This window comes from Cavia porcellus, unplaced genomic scaffold, assembly GCF_034190915.1.
Source record: "Cavia porcellus strain 051 isolate PalLab524CR breed Dunkin Hartley unplaced genomic scaffold, mCavPor4.1 scaffold_20, whole genome shotgun sequence".
Classification (NCBI taxonomy): Eukaryota; Metazoa; Chordata; class Mammalia; order Rodentia; family Caviidae; genus Cavia; species Cavia porcellus.
The window spans coordinates 11,587,006-11,605,278 of NW_026947503.1; the positions used below are offsets into that span (position 1 = coordinate 11,587,006).

General features: G+C 35.5%; 1 protein-coding gene across 1 annotated transcript in view; it reads right to left on the reverse strand.

Annotated features, from left to right (window-relative positions):
• Positions 1-18,273, reverse strand: part of Dok6 (docking protein 6) — a 457,708-nt gene that overhangs the window by 109,491 nt on the left and 329,944 nt on the right. The gene's annotated exons all lie outside the window — the stretch shown is intronic.

An 18,273-nucleotide genomic window follows, 5' to 3' on the forward strand; every position in this document is an offset into this window, starting at 1 on the left:
GAGATGGGTCTTTATGTGTTCCAATGCATAACAGTTCTTCACATAAAAGATGCCCTCACCCTTAGTCATCCTTGCTTCTGCAGAAGTTAGCAAAGCAGATGCATCCTTGACCCAAACCAATGAAAGACTGTATCAATAAATGGCACATGAGAATGGAATTCAAAAGGGTGAAAATTCATGTACAGTTTGGTTTTTAAAGAGAAAGCGTTCACCACAATGTAAAAAGAACAGGTAAGTTCCTTTTAAGATTTAGATAACTGAATGCTTTTCTCATCATTAAGGGAGTATAGCCTAATAGCAGTGTTCTTCAAGGATTTTTCATTATAAAAGCACTATCAAGGGTTGAAAGCTCTTGAAATTTAAAGGATTCAAGAAAAATCTGAAATAGTACGCTCAGTGGAACACAGTAAAAGACTATATATCTTTTATATTCTTAGTTTCACATTATTTTTAATTTATAGATTTGCATACATACACTGAGTCTTTTATTGAACCAAGTAATTCTTAAGCAAGTCTTGGTATAGTCAAGGGAACTGCATGGTTCAAAAGAAACTCTATTTGGATATGAGGACCTCTGGTTTGAATATTTTCTCTGACAATTATCAGTAATGTGAATTTGGGCAACTTGTTCAACCTATCTATTCTTACTTTCCATATATCTAGAATAGAAATAATAGGACCATTTGAAGATCGATATGAAGGTTAAAAGAGTTGACACACAAAATATTTAGTGTTTTTACAGTTCTCACATAACAAAACGATTTGTTATTACTATTTTCACCATAAAAGAAACATAAGAAAGTATGGAAATAATTAAATATCTAACACAGAAATGTCTAGATATTGTTTTCATTTGCTATTACAGTACAGAATATTATGTTGCTATGATATTATACTACAGCAGGGTTGTTATGCAGTGACTTCTGTGTCACTTCTGAAGACATGAGTGTTTACAAGAAAAAGCTCACTGACATGTTGTCAATCAGTGGGATTGCAGATCAGTTTTTGTTGTTGTTGTTGTTGTTGTTGTTGTTGTTGTTGTTGTTGTTGTTTTGAGACAGGGCCTCGCTATGCAGTTCAGGCTGGCCTTGAGCTCACTTTGTAGCCCAGGCTGGTCTCCAACTCACAAGGATCCTCCTACCTCAGTCTCCAAAGTGCTGGGGTTACAGGCCTGAGCCACCACGCCCGGCTGCAGATCAGTTTTATCAACAAATTCTAAAATGAAAAATATTGAAGCTGATACTTTTTAAGTCTTTTTTAGATATAATTGAAGGCCTTTGGAAAGACTTTCCGTTAGGATGCCCCCTCCCCCAAGCCTCATACAATCACGGGTGTGGCTGACTCTAGCATTTGTGATTGGTTCATTTTCTAGCACTGGGATTGGTGGAGTGGGGACTGCTTTCTCCCAGGTGGAGCCAGCACACGATGTAAGAGCCCAGGAGGCCTACTTTCTCTCTTTTGTTCTTTGGCTCTTGCTGTTTGCAGCTTCAATGAAAAGTTGCCCCTAGGCCACACCACACTGCCTTGAAGCCAGCTGAGTATAGACTAAAACCTCAAAGAAACTGTAAGATAAATAAACCTTTACTTCCTTCATTTTGGGCATCAGGTTTTCTGTCTCAGCAATGAGAGAAAAGTAACCAACACAGATATTAGCTGGATTACTACTATTCTGTTGGTTTTCATGTGATAACCTTCAGATGCTTGGCAAGTTACATGATAATATTCAAGAGGTCAAACTATTTCTTCAAGTACCAAAAAGATTTCGGATTCTTCTCTATGGTTCTCCAAGGAGTTTTCAGTGGAAAAGGAAAGCCTATTGAGGCTGCTTCGACTGCATCCCCAGGGTCTCATCCAGCCAGCATTTAGTTTCTCTGAAAGCCATCTTAATAAAATTCACCCAGCGTGAAATGGAAAGTCTGGGGAAAATGAAGAGTTTTTTTTTTTTTTTCCTCCCAAAGTGAAACAAATGAGCTTTCTTTGTTGATTCAGGGGACTAAGAAAATCCAACAGCAATAGCAAAACCATTGATAAGTCATGAGTGCATCTTCACTGAAGTTGAGTTTTGTTCATTGTCATCTGAAAACCCTGCTGCATAGCCTCAGGAAATGAGATAATGAAGGCACAAATTGTTATTTCATACTCAGTCAATGAGATGTTAAGTTCTAAAGGGTGTCCATTTCCTGCAACTTAACTCTGCCCAGAGGGGGGTCTGAATTCTTGGAGGAGGTTTTTCTCCCACTTTTTTTTTTTCAAATAAGTACTGCAAGATCCCATCTTTTATCAAGAAAAAAGAATCACTTAAAAATATTAGCATAAAAAGCAAATTTTAAGTAGAAGGTGCTGTTTTATCAACAGACTGTTTATCCACGCTGACAGTTAATTTCTCAGGATGACTGTCCTGTTTATGACATCTGTCAGTCACTTTGAAGTAAATAGTTTAGATTTTTTTGTTGTTGTTCTTGCTTAAAGTATGTTCATTGGGGACTGGCAGAGAACAGAGACATCTGTTTGAATAGTTTTGTGATAACAAGGTAATAGTAGAAGAGATGATGACGAGGGAGATAGAATAATTTATATGGCTTTTGACTTTCCTTCCAGTAGAATCCATGACTAGGACTGCTGGCATCACTGGTCGCTTATTTAGACAACTGGATCAGAATGTGCATGTTAGCAAAATCCCCACGGGGTTCAGATGCACATCGTAACACATGGCATTCAAAGCAGGCAAATAGGCAGCCATATGTGTACATTGTTTTAAAGACTGTGATATATGAAACTGAATGTTAAAAAGATTTGTAAAGAACTAAATTAGAGGTGCTGGTTACATTGTATATTCTAATTCCTTAGCCAGCAGAATAACATAAAATGAGTGCATTATTTTGCAAAAAAAAAAAAAAAAATATGATTGACTCCATATTAGAATTCTACTGATAAGAAAACTGTGATTATTATCTCTCGTTATGTTTAACAAAACATTGGTACAAAGTTATTTTTTCTTATGTAAAGTAAAAAGTTTATAATCTCGAAGTTCCCTTTCAGCTCTGGGTATTAGTCCAGGGTCTCATAAAAACTCTTAAGAAGTAAGTAGGACAGGCACACTTGTGTTCAGGATTTGTGTTTGTATTTTTTATTTTATTTGCACACAGTGATATCAGAGAAATTACAGTAGTATAGGGTTCAAAAGTATAGAGTACAAATTCATATCAAGAGGTCATATATACCGTATAAATTAATCACATTTTTTCAAGTAGATACTATCCTGGGCCTAAAGATAACCAGAAGGGGAAAATATCCATGACCCACTATCTCTGAGACTTTTCAAGTAATGGAGGAGGAAAGCATTGGTCAACGAATCACATGCTTACTGTGGTATGTGCCACCAGGCAGAAGCACGGAGTCCTGTGGAAGACAATGGTGAACTGACTTGAACAAAGGACTTATCTATTGACTTCTCATCTGTGAAACAGTGCAATAAGATTTTCTCATGGGTTTCTTTTCTTTTACTTATGTTCAATGAAGTCATATACGTGATAATGGGTATGTTACTGGGATAAATTCAAACTGGTCACCACTTAAAGGCCAACCCTTTGGAAAGTTGGTGGAAAGGAATTGAGTTTACTCAATGGCTGGAAACTTGGAAGATGGAGGGTTTTGACTATCTTGGTTGTGTTTAGGGGTACAAAGAGCAATAATGGCAAATGAAGGAGGAGCAGGATATCTATCTCTTTTATTCCTCTGTGGACCATCACAGTGGACCTCAGTTTCAGGGTTCCTCTTATTCTTTTTATTGTGGACAGTTAAATTAGTAAAAAACATTATAACTAGTTAGACAGGACTGAGCTCTCAGTTTAGAAGACAATTGGAGACTGAGCACATTCATTGAAGAAAATAAGGCTGGCAATATCTACATACTTCCCCTGGGGAAGAAGAGCAGAGACAGATATTCTAAATAGGCATCAATCATTTTGGGTGGGGGACCAAAAACCTCCCAGCCCATTCCTTCCTGGAAAACTTTTATTCCTTTGATGTGAGCTTGCTAGGTGACTTGCTTCCCTATTTGATCCTCATGTAATTAGTATTATCTAGGTTACTATATTTATTGTAATCTTACTGGTTCTCCATAGTTTTGTTTCATCTGACACACAATTTTTGATTTCCTATTGGATCAATATAAAGCTAAGTGACTACACTTGTAATGTTACGAGTTGACTATAATTTTGCCCCATGTTGAATCCACCTACTCTTGTAGCTTTGCTTAATAAAACACCTTCAAGAAGCAAGATCAGTAGGTCCCTTACTTGGGAGCATCTTCTGTCCCTCTTAGACAGAAGTTTTCTTTCTTTCAATAAAGTCTTCCTATTTTTAACATCCATTGTCTCTATAATTCATTCCTCAGTTTTAGAGAACACAAACTCAGCATTCCAGGTATCTAGCAAGTTGGGAGTTACTTGGAGGTCCATATATCATCCCTGTATCACGCGCCCTATATCATTTTTAGATAACATAGTCTCAGAACTAAAGGTTCAAAGGGACACAACAGAGGTCACCATATGTTTGAATTCTGCAAATGAAATATTTGGCAGTTATTAACCTTTAGGTGGGAATTTTCTTTAGAATTTAGAATGCCAGGCAAAAGGAAGGGACAACTTTGTGGAAGGGAAAGAGAGAGATAAGTGAAGGACATGTTCAAAGAAGCTGCCACAGTAAAGAGATGAAATGACCAATTGAACAGACTTGGTTTACCCAAGCCCCATACATTCCACAGAAAAGCTTACTCTCAGGACTGTCTTTGATTGGTTTCTGGGATAGAGCATCTGAGCTTTTGGAATTTTCTTCATATTTTAGTATATCCGAAGTCTTTTGAGGCCATGGTGTAATAGTTTGACTGGAGAGACTATTCTCAACAGGGTGCCTTATGGTGGTTGCTTCCCTCTTTCTGTGCTGATGGAGGATGAGCTATGTCCTATGGGTGTACCTGCTTTCAGAAGGGACCCCAATAAAGCCTAGACTTCCAAACTCTGGAGAGACTCACTGGCTGACAGTTTGTCACATGTACTGTCACGTATAATTGCCGGGAGAATTAAATGTGTCCCCATAAAATATACTGGAAGGCCTGGAAGCTCATGCTTGGTGTATCTTTGTCTTTCTTTTGCTGATTGAAATCTGTATATCTCATGGTAGTTCACCATACTGTGAGTGTAAAAACTTTTTCTGAGTCTTGTGAGTCTTTTAGAAAAATCATAAAGGCTGCAGGTGGTCTTTGAATGCTTTATTTGAGACAACAGCATATCTAGAGGCCAATGTATTTTGATCCAAGAAGAACATAAAAGTCTTAATCATTTCCTTAAATGGCTACTTTTTAGACTTCATTTCTCTAGATAACCTGCAAGAATATTCCAATGTCTTTATCCCACTTCCCTCCTCACCTGTACAATCAACCATTTGAGATAGCAATGCTGTCAGTCTTGTTTCTGTATGTTTGGTAAATAAAGAATAATGAGAGATTATGTGGATAAACATATTTGTAGGCTCTCAAACTCCAAATACAGCACTCAGTGGATTTTGTAGTTGATTTCAAGGGAAAAATAGTAATAATATTTACAGCTGTGGAGGGAAATATAGTACCCATTTTACCCTACTACTAGACCCCTGACATTCTTTTCCTTTCTCCTTGTACGTGATTTAGCCCTTCGTGATGTGCTGACTTTGAAATGCTGGTTTTTCTCCCAAGTGATGAGTTTTAAAAGAAATTTTTCAAGTCAAAAATAATGGATACACTATAGTTTCAAAAAATAAAAGTGGACACTTTAACTTCATTTTCTGAGTCTATAGATAGTCTTACTAGAGACGAATTGGTCAGCGTCTGGCATTTTGTCTGTCTCTGCAGCTGTACAATTTCATTGTCACTGTCAGTTTTGCACTGTGTATGTGTTTAATGACCAAATATTTATCCTCGAGGCTCATGGAAATTGAACTCTCAGCAGTGGAATACAGCACAAGTGTGTTCCTGAGAATTCAGTCGTGCTTCCTATTCAGCGTTGAAAATTTAATGTTTAATTATAGAAAGTAATGAAACTCTGAGAAAGCCCAAGCTTTTCTTCAGAGCAGTTTAAACCAATTAGCACTTTTATTACATTAAAGGCTTAATCTTTATAGTCACTTAAGGATGCTAACATTTCACTTTTTTAGTAGCTATGAAAAAACTTGTTACTGTGAGAGATCCAGTGAGTCAAACTTGGTCCTGTGCTAAGAAACTATGAACAAAATGGACAAACACCACATAGTATTCAGAGATAGACACCACTCATGTGAAGAGTTAAATACGTGATCAAAGGAAAATTTCAAATAGAGAGGGAAAGTGGAGTTCTTCAGCAAACTTCTGGACCCTCAACTATTTGAAAGACATGGAATTTTTTTCCCACTCCACCAACAAAAATTCCAAAAACTCAAATAAAAAGCAAGAAATGTGTACTTTGTCACTCAACTTCCAACATTCTACAAGGCAGCCAACTGCTCTTCATTTCACACAAATCATGCAAAGAATTTTCGCAAGGTTTTTAAGAGACAAGCACCTGAACTGTGATCTGAATCCAGCCATAGTGACTTTGATCAGTTCTTAAACTAGTTCATGTCACTAAGCCACACTAAACTCATTTCAGAGAAGAAACTCAACAGTATGTAGTACATAGTGCTTTCACTCCACTGTGGACAGAGAGCACTGGATAGAACTTAACATACAAAGCTTTAAAGATTCTCTTTATACTTGCCACTGTGCCTTTTCTGTTAAATTAGGTCTCTAAGACATGCAGCTCAATAGATGCACCAGTAAAAATGCACACAAAAGTAAATAATCAATAAATCTTAGAATTGAATCTTTTTTGCTCTTGAAGCTTCATATCAGGTGCTCTTGTGAAGAAGTAGTTGGGGGAAGTTGAAAAATTCTCACCTACAGAAATTCCTAGTCTAGGATCTGCTTCACGTTAGCTTTTGATCCCCTATAAAACCCATCTGATCCTCTATAAAATACAACTTGATTCTCTATCAAATCAAGCCTTTGGAAAAAAAGTTGATATAAACAATTTGTAAGGTACAAATTTAAACTTATATGGTTTTTATATGTGAACTAGTATTTGCAGAATATAATTGCATTAATTAAAGTATCTGTATCTTTTCACTTATATTTTTATTTTACTCTATTCAAGTTCATTCTTATTATTTCTAAATTTTCTCTTTTAAAGTGAATAGAAAAGACAGTTGAGTCTCCCAGAAAGAGTCTTTAAATTCTGTTGAAATAAAAATTAAAATTTACTGTCATGGTGAAAGATGATTATACTTAAGTTTAAAAAATTTAAATAACTTCATAAGTTACAACTTTGATTTTTAAAAATAATCTTAAATATCATCATTCTAGGTTAAATTTTTAAAATTAATTTATTAAGCCTTACTAACAATTTAAAGTGAATATTATAAATATGTTGAACCTGAAAAAGTTGGTGAATATATTATTTGAATGACATTTAGAGTAGATACTAAGACATGTAATAAATATTTCTTATAAATAAAACAACCATTCTTATAATCTTATCCCTTGAGATCTCTGCTTTTTGTAAGTATGAGTTTTAGTCTTAATCACTAAAATATCCCAGTTTAAGAACTGACAAGTCACTCCTTTTTTTCCTCTGGTTGGTCAGGTGTATGCTGTACTAAACGGGTACATTTTAGTACTTGTAATATCTCACTGCACTTATTTATACAGAACTGAAGTTCTAGAATTGAAAAATACAATTAATATCTGAAATAGCAAAAGGTAAAAATTGCAAGTTGAGTGGGAGAAGAGAAAAAGTTGATAGAGGAAAATCTTAGTAAACTTGATAACAGATCATAGAAATAATTCAATAACACAGAGAAAAATAATGAAAAAAATGGATATGGCCTTAGAAACCTCTGAGTAAATGTCAGTACAGCTAACATAGCTGTGCACAGAATTCCAGAAAAATAGGGGAGAGGAAATATTTGAAGAGAATTTTTTTCTTTATAATTTTTTCTGAACTCATACATAAAAATGTAACATTATACATATTAATGGGGTACCATGTGATATTTTAATACATTTATATATTCCGAAATGAGAATTTACATGTTCCTAAATCAACAGAGTTGTATTAGATTATTGAACCTGTTATAGTTGTAAAACATTTGCAGTTTCAGATAGTAACAACTTTGTTCTTTTACCTATAATAATTAATAAATAAAAATATTAATTCATTCCGGCTTTAATTCTTATTGTCCTCAAGTCAGGTCTGTAGTTTATCTGTGAATTTCAAAGGAAAATATTTTTCCTAGGTTTCTGCTCACATCTCTTTAAAATTCCTCTAGATATTGTTCCTCGCCCCTATGATCACTTGAAGATACCAAAAGGATTGAATATATTTTATTAGTATTACCTGAAATGACAGAAAGACCCAAATCCAAAATGATACATTTAGATGTTGAGCACATCAGACTTAGATTTCTTTCACTTCAGAAAACTGTCTGCTGCCTTCATGAGTACACCTAGTGCTTCTATAATTAAGGAACAAAGTCATTGATTTGACTGGTTTTCATGTGAGAATGTGCTGCAAGGGGGCCATCTGTGAGGATGAGCATTTTGATTTCAGACTTCTTGGCTTCCAGAATTGGGAGAAAGAAATACTTGTTGTATATGAGCCACTACATTTATTGCATTCTGTTATTGCAATGCAATTTTTTTTTTTTAAGGCAGAGTCTGATAGTGAAAGAAGGTCACTAGAGCAAGGCACATTAGGGCTTAAAATCCTTTGTGGTATGGTAATTTACATCTAAAACAGAAAAGTATGAATCACTTGTGGAGAAACAGTATGGGGTAACAGACAAAACTAAAAAAAAAAAGAGGTTAAAGAGGAAAAAGATGCAGGCAAAAAATGAATGAGTAAGGCTAGTGGGTCAAATGATGATAAAATCCCAACAAGGAGAGAGTTCAGAAAGTGATTATTCTAACAAGGGCAATTTCCAGAGAACAAACTGACTATATCCTGAGGACTGGAAAGGTTACAGGAGCCATGAAGAAAGGAGTAAAGATCAAAAGTGGCAGAGCAGACAGAGTTAAATTTAAAATACAGAAATTACTTTCAAAGTCCTGTTCTCACAGTGTATTCAATTCACCTTCCCCAGTGGCTCATTCTGCTCCTAGCACTGGCTGACTGTATTGACTCCATTTCTATGAATACTGAAGCAAGCTGCTGGTTGGTAAGCCAAATTGTCTCTTATGGATAACTCACCCAGTGCTAGGTGTTCAGTTGTAAAGGAAGAGAAGCAGAAAAGGTGCTGGACCCAAGTATATCTCTTTGCTATTTCCATAAATATCTTCAGTTATTAATCAGACACCCTTGAGAAAGTTGAGGGGCTCATAGTAGCAATGAATGAATTACTTCTATAACTGAAAAGCATTAATAGAAATAGAGTCTGATTTTCTGTCAAGAATAACCTCATAAATTTCAAAGTTGGAGCCTCTACAACTTTGATTTTGCCAGCTAGTGGGTTGTATGAAGAGATGATTGTCCTGATGGCTCAAGAAGAAGAAAGAAAACCCAATTCGAAGTAGCAGTCAGTACCAACTTAGCATTTTTTTTATTATTTTGTCAAGAACTGGATAAGGCAACTCAGGTAGCTAATTTAACAAATGGACCCCTTGTTGATGCCCTTCTTGAGTGACAAGGACAAAGCAGGGAGCAAACAGAATGAGTTGGCTGCCCCACTTCTCCCCAGGTTCCGTCCCAGCCCAGGAAACAACAGCTTGGAAGCAAAATTCACTGCTGGTTTTCAACTGTCCTCAATCTAGCACCAACTATCATAAAGAACAGAATAAAAATGCCACAGGAAAATAGTCGAGAGAAATTTATTCTTTTACCCTTGATACTTAGTGGTAATTCACGTGATTTACATTTTTATCTTATTTTTCTTAATAGTCAGTGCCCTTGGCTGCATATTGTAAATACTTATCATGGATCAAAGCAATCTTAGTGAAACATAGTCCTTCAGCTTTGCCAGCTGTTAAGGCTCTATGAAATGTTCATTTCAAATGCTATCTTTTCTATGAACAAAAGATGATCTATTGCTAAGTAATACCTATAGGATTTTATTTTTCTTACTGAATATAAGGATTAGTTACAGAATCTTAATGATTAAAAGTTTTGTGTTGGTCACTTGCCTAGATTTTAAATGGTTGAGCTGTAAAGTTATTTTATATAATTCATGCTATTTTTTTTTCATCCTGGGATTAATTTTGCATTGCAACTCACAGTGTTTATTTTTTTTTTTCTACTTTTATTAGTGTTTCCTACAAACTGAAAAGAAGGAATTAGCCAAGAAGCAAACCAAAAAATTATAAAGCAAATCTCCTGTATTTCGTCTCAGTTGATATTATAGCAGAAAAATGCTAAAAGTTTTGAGAGCGGTGTTGAGACACCAGCTGTAGACTTCATAAAGCATTAGTGAGGTTCCATTACAAAGTGGAAAAGCTGCCTTCTGAAGGCTTTTAACCTCCTGAGTAGAAGCTAAAGGGCTTGGGCTCCGCTTGGGGGCTTCAAGAAAGGTCATGTGATTTCCAGGTGTGTGGCCGTTCATCTCTAATACTGTGTCTTTTATACTTAAGAACACTACTATGGAAATCAAATGTGAATGCATCTTGGACACTGGAGCACTGTGCAATGAAAGAGGATATTAATGTAATTAGGAGAGATTGTTTCACAAGAGTTGCACACTATCTGGGGATCCCAAATTTCCTGCTTAGTAATGTTTTCTTGTGGTATTTTTGAGTATCAAGCTCTCTGCCAAATTCCCGGATGATGCTGCATTTTCTGTGTGTGGAGATGATGTTTTCTGTTCTCAGACTGAGACGCTCTGACAGGCCCCTGTCCCACCCTAGGGTGTGCACAGGCGAAGTCTGTGGAAAATGGCCTCCTGTGATAAAGGGACAGTTTTCCACAACGGAAATCTCTCTCTGCTTCCACCAACACAGACAGAATCTGAGAAGGGAACAAAAAGCGCTTTGCTATTTCACAAGATCATTGACAGGTTGCTTTTCAATCTGTTTTTCTTGCAGCAAAAGGTTTTTATTATATGACTTAGGTAATGTTGCCTTTTTGAAATTCATTTTTGTTCTCAGGGGCTGTGTCTCTTCCCCGTATAGCAAGTTTCATTGTATTTAGTGCAGTGGACCATGCAGATCATGTAGTTAGAGTTGCAGGCCAAATAACCCATCCTTATTCTTATTGTCAGTTTTCTACATATTTAACAAAGGTAGTATGAAAACAAGATGATAAATGGAAAAGGCTTAGCTTCTGACTTTGGATTTGGATGCCTTTGTGTATTTTTCTCTGGACTTCTCTTTAAAACATCATTTCTTAAAGAGTAAGAAAACAGAATTTCTATTAGGATTTATTTCTTTAGGGTTTCTGCATTACTGCAGGATTCATTTTGGACCTGTTTCACCAGTGACAAAAGCCATGATAAATACTTCCTCAGGATTCTCTGCTATCATTTTAGAGATTGGTGTGGAAGATTTGTTATTGATATTTTAAATTAACATACTCTACTGCTGGGAAGTACTTTGCTACTAATGAAAACACATGCCAAAGAAAATAACTAAATATTCACAATTTAGTTTTCTAGTTGAAAAAGAAATTCAGGATTCAACCTCTATGAACAGGGGTTTCCATGATGGCTTGTGCTGATAACGACTTAGGTGATCTTGAATGCAGGTTCTCAGTTTGTACCTTTGATCCTATTCCCTGTCCTTACTGTTTTATCATTTTGGGATGCTCCCAGGGAAGCTGACTTCCCCAGCCCGGCCTCCTGCCTTCTTGTTTGGTCAAAGGGAGAACACGGGCGGAAGATGAGTGAGCAAAGGAAATGTTTCCCCCATCCTCGACATCCTGCCTCAGCACCTGGCATGCACTGCGCTTCACCTTCCAAAGACCTGAATTCTCTCTGGCTCTGGTTTCCCTGCTGCGTTTACGTGTGAGGTCAGGAAGTGTGGGTGGGTAGAAGCCGGTCTGTGGTGTCAGTCTTTCTGAGTGCTTATTCATCCTTGATTATTCCTTAATCATGCTCACACCTCTTTAAATAGTCAGTACATTGAATTCTTAGTTAAGTTTTTGAGTAGAGCATTTACTTTTTTCGGCCTAAATATAATTTATAGAAAGTTACTTTACTCTCTTCTTTTTTAGAAAATAAGGAAAAAAGTGTCTTTCCAGATGCTGCTATGATGAACAATAATAAGAATGGTCCTAATAATAATAATAGAACCTGGGATGTATTAATAATTTATTTCAAAGCTCATTCTTTATCTGTAATATCTCGTTCTGAGGAATACAAAAACAGTCATGTACTGTGCGTATCCACACCCTTACAATGTACCTTTGAATCACCTCTTATTAAAGGTGTGTTTTCTCTCCATTGTTTGGATCTGTGTCCATCTGTGGCTTGCTTTGGCCAGTGGGAAAAAAGAAATGAAATATGATCAAGAACTTACAAAGTATTTTGCATTTAAACTCTCCTGCAGCTTTGGAATCCTTTCATCCTGTGACAACCCAAGTAACCCACTGGATGATGAGACACACATGCCCCACTCATGCTCAGTCAACCACCAGGCAAGTATAAATCGTGCTCAGGTTCTAGTCCTGGTTTGTGCTGTTAACTAACTGTAAAAGAATTATCATAGGAATTGGCCCCACTCAGCACCACTGCTCAGATAACCTATAGACTCATGAATGTAAATGGTTGGTGTTTAAGCCATTAAATCTTAGGTTAACTTGTTATATGGAACTGATGTACTAATTCTTTGCAAATAAAAACATAAAACTATTAAATGTGTTACATTAACAGAGCATTATCTACATTATTATTACTATATTATCAATATATTATTATGGCAGGGGAAAGTTGAAGCAGGAAGAATATATTTCTTGGGGTCTCTGTAGCAGACAGGGCAATTTAGCTAAGGGTATAATGCTTAGATACTGGAAGTTAAGCAGAGTTGTATTTCCTAGTATGAGTTCCAAAGGCTTACTGGCCACGAGTGTCATCAGGTACTGTCAAGTGTTGTATACCACTTAAAATTATAAATTAAAAATATATAAAAAATACAACAAAGAACAGAATTAGACAGTAGAAAAAATGTTACATGGAGTTTAAAAATTAATATGAATATTGCAAACGTGTGTAAAAAACTGTGTTTATGAGTACAGTATAGCATTTCAATACTGCATTATTGAGGTACATGAATGTAGAATTTCAGCACATTGGGGGTTGGTTGATAGGATATTTCAAGCAAAGTCAAAGAGTACATCTAATCTGAAGCTAAAGCTATGGAATCTCATACTACGACAGGATAGCCATTGGCAAAATCAAATGAAATATGGTAATAAATATTACTCAGAATATTTTATCCTGAGTCATAATTGGCTGTGTGTATTTCTTATGAAATCTCTAGGAAATTGTGAAAATGACAAAGATGAAGAATTCAATGGCTACGTTTTTAAAATTGGGTGTGCTGTAAATTACAAATATTGTGCTGATTCAGACAATGCACCAAACAGTCCACTTTTGAGACTATGAGAGCACTAACAAAGAGATAGGTATTTTGGGGAGAGAACAGACCAGTTATCTCTAAAACTTGGTTATTAATATTCTACTAGTTCTCCACACTAGTAAGAGGTTGCTAGATTGTTTGAGGGAGTAATAAATTACTTAGACAATAATACCATTTCAAAAAATTCCTAGCTAAAAGCACACAGTATAAATGTGAATAGCCACAGTATCATTTTATCCCTTGAAGAATACTTTAAGAATATCAAAGCTTTTTGACAGTGATTGAAAATGACACACAGACCTAAATGTATAATATGGAATTAAATTCAGAGATTCCTTGAGAAGAGATTTCCAATAGCACTGCATCTTTTATGATGGTGGTGTCATTTCCCTTGAGTTACCATAATGTTTCAAATCCCTATGTACCCTTGAAAAGACCCTTTGCAGTTAAAAATTCTTTAATGAATTAAACCTTATTTAAAGGCTGCACAGATCTTATCCAATATATTCATAGTTCATACTAGAGAAAATATGCTTCTGGTGATCATTTAGCTTTATTCTATTTAAGAAGACAGTATTGCTTCATATAAAATAGGTTGTCTTTTTTAATTGAAGAAAAATAATTCTTTAATAGGTATTTTCTTTAGCTTGTATTTGCATAAGTGTAGAAAATACCTACTTTGAGTACATTCATAATTCTTCTGCTAGATTTTAAAAATTCCTCCCAAGTTGGGTGGCTGGCAAAAAACTAATATAATTAGCATGTTTTGATGGATGACTAGTGTCAAAGTACAGAGATGAAAATGCTTATTGCAGTTAAAGAATGTACCTAAAGACATTTTGCACATAGCAGCAAAGTGTGATTGACAAGACTAAACTTTTTTGTTTTATTTTACATACATGAAGCACTATTTTATTTTTATAATTTATATTGTCAGAAAAATATTTTATTGAAAATTTTATGATTTACAAAAATTGTGGTCAGATTTATAATTACCTGCCTTGAAACTTCTGTTGAGACCTTCAGTGACCACCCCTCCCCACTCCTGCAAAATGTCAACCTAAAAAAAATCTTGCATTCTTCAAGTAAATATTTTACTGAAGATCCATTTATCTTCAAATAACTAATAAAAATTTCTTAGGTGTTCTAGGAATGTATGTGCTTGCTGGAGAATAAAAACTTCCACATAAAAATTATAGGCATGAATTGTACAACACTCTGTGATCTCCTAACAACAATTTAAGAGGAAAAATTTTAATCCAAAGATTTGTACGATGTTGAGGTAGAAAGGAGAACTTACTCCATAGGCTTGTGACCAGGCATTTCAGAAACTCAAGACTCAGCTTACTGAGTGTTCTAATTTAAGAACAGCCAGAAAACTTGTAAAATTAGGTTGATCAACATCCTAATTCCTTCAAGACTAAGGAATAAACTAAGACAAACAGGCATTTATAACAGGGTCTTAGAGACTAGACCTATAGACGCTCAATGAAATGGGACAGAGCAGGATGAAATTTGGTGTCTCTGCCTTCAATCTTTGTTCTACTTCATTTTCTTAAAACTGGCTCAGCTCCCTGTTCAGCTCTGCATACAGGTATGTTAACCACTTAAGCAGTATTTGTGTTGCAGGGTTATTAGTCCTAAATTTACCTAGCATCTCTTATCCCTCATTAATTGAGGAAACCAAGATAAATGTAATTATTAGGATTCGTGAGGATATATATACAAGTGCTAGCTTTTACAATCCAGTACTGGACTCCCTAGAGTGATGCCTGGACATCTCCAGTCATTGTCCTAAACCTGCAAACTCTTCAGATTCCCAGAAAAGCAAAGTTTCCCTGACCACTACATGATGATATCACCTACCCCAAAGGGAGCAGCTCCCCCATAATGGGAACTAAGGCTGTACCCCTAACCCAAGCATGCAAAATTGTTTCCTGAAAATGACGTTGTCTTTCTGGCCATAAAGATTCCTCCAGGAGTCATAAAACCAGACTTGAGACAAGGATCATCCAGCTCTAATCCATTCTGGCAAATTCACCCTGTCTTTGTTCTTTTGTGAGGGGACCAGTCTGAACCTCTTTATCAGAGTGTGCCCTGTTCATTTGTTCATTTGCTCAAACTGAAGCTCTTTCCCTGTCTTCTCTTACTTTTAGCACTGCCTAATAAATCAGCTTATGCCTCATGCTCTCATTCTGAAATAGTTATTTGACAATCTACTCCACAGGGTAGATTTTTCTTTTTGTGGGACCTCTTCAAACCCATTTGGTAACCATGTCACAGGTAATGAGGCTATGCTCTTCTTCCTTGCAGCCTGAAGAAGGTAAGCCTTAGAATTTATGTGCAACATTGTACAAGTTAATGTAAGTAATGTAAAGGTTAAAAATGGTAATAAAGTAAAAATTTAACCCACAGGCACATTTTGGGGACAGTCAGTATGTAAGGGCATTTCTAGGACCTAAAACATCTCTCTTCTTTCTGATTATTTTCTACAGGAATCCACACATTGCACTTTTTTTGTATGTTAGGACTACATTTGATTAAATTTGCCATTTGGGATGAATTGCTTTACAAGCTATCTTTAAGGTTTGACTTTGATTTCAATAAATGGTCTTTTAAGGAAATAAGATCATATAATCAGTGTGTTTACTGCATATCAAAAACCAGAAACCAACAGCTGTGAAATTTTGTGACTAAAGAGATAAGTGCATTTATTTGAAGAGATAAATAAGTGCATTTATTTGAAGAGATAAATGGACATAACTGTTATGTCCACACAAATCATGGCAAGAATTAGAAGGTTTTAACTGTGTAAACTCATATTCCAATAATCTCTGAGGAAATCTGTCAACTTTGATAACCTTTGTCAATGATAATGTTAAAAAAATGTGCATTCTTATTTTCTATATGTTTCTTTAGCAATTCCTTGTAAATTTCTGCACAGTATGTAGCTAGCTCATTTAAATTTGGAATTAGCTACGAGACTCAATAGAGGAACCCCAATATCAGTGCAATCATGAATTTCCTTGATAATGTTCAATTGTTATAATTTTACTACTCAGTAAGTATTAAATCCAAAACTGAGAGGTTAAGATAAATGTTGAAATAGACCTGATATTACAACAACAAAATATTTTCATAGACAGGCACTATAGAATTATGATGTTTCTCAGTGGTGTGCAAAAAGAAGAGCTAATTATATTTATGTGAGTATGTCTCTCTGTTCTGTTCCATTTGTCTATCTCTAATCTTTTCCCAATATCATACTGACTCAAATCATTTTCTTTATAGTAATAAGTCTTTGAGTTGAGTGTTGTCATTGCTCTTATTCTCCAACTTTATTTTTGTGTCAATATTGTGTTAGGTATTTCATGTTTTTTGCCTCCTTCTATGAACTTTAGCATCAGTTTGTCAGTATCCCAAATGATTGCTGTGTTTGTGATTGAGAATGCATTGAATCTATAGACTGAGCTGGAACGAGCTGGCGATATTTAGTTTCCTATTCATGAACATGAACCATCTCTCTATTTATTTAATACTTCTTTGATTTATTTCATCAGTTTCATAGTTTTTCTCACATGTATGTTTACCTATTTTGTTAGATTTATATCTAAGTACCAAATCTCATTTTTGAGGATGCTAATGTAAGTGATACTGTGCTTTTAATTTTAAATACCAGTTATGTGCTGTTCACATGTATGAAAGTCATTGACCTTTGTATGCTAAAATTGTTTTTACTGTTGGAGGTTTAACCTCGAATCTCACATATGCAAGGCAAGTGTTATACCACTGAAGTACGTTCCAAGCCTGTATATTACTTTTGTTTCCTACAACTGAATCATAGTTGTTTATTTGTTCCAGAAATTTTTAGTGGAGTCCTTTAGACTTTCTGAGTAGATAATAAAAATCATTTGTAAGCAAAGTTTCATTTTTTTCCTCTTGATCTGTATAATCTCTTTTGTATTATTGCATTAGCTAGGACTTCCAGTGTGGTCTTGTAAAACAGTGTTAAGAGGGACATATTTTCTTTGTTCCTGATTTCAGCAGCAAGACTTCAGCCTTCTCATTATTAAATAACATATTAGCTGTAGACAGGTGTGAAAATGCATATTCTCCTGTCTTCATAGGGGTAAATATGTTTACAATGGTATGTGCATGTGTGCCTGTGTGGGTGTTTGCATGTTTGTCTGAGTATAAATGTATGCCTGGTATATACATAGGCAACCTTATCAAATTAATAAGTTTAGCTCATTTCTAAGTCATGCAGTTATATCTATTCTGCAATTATGCACACCTTAGCAGCTCATAATACTTGCTGTCAAGTGGAGTTTATGTTTTAGTCAATAGTAATATCAAAAGGAAGGATCTTACTGCATTTCTGCTGAATATGGGATGAGAAGACAGAAGTGATTATGCCTTCCAATTCTAGATAATAAAAGTCAACTTCCACCCGACTATACACTCGGTTTTGGAATTCAGTCATAACACTTGGAGTAAGCACAGGCCATAATGAGGAGGGTAGGTGTAGGTGTTGCTTCAGCTTACTTTTCCATTAGAGCTCTAGATGAGAACTGACATCAACCTTCAGACATGTGAATAAGGAGGTTTTTGATGGTTCCATCCCTAGTACCATTTGATTGCAGCCACATGAGAGAACTGAGTGC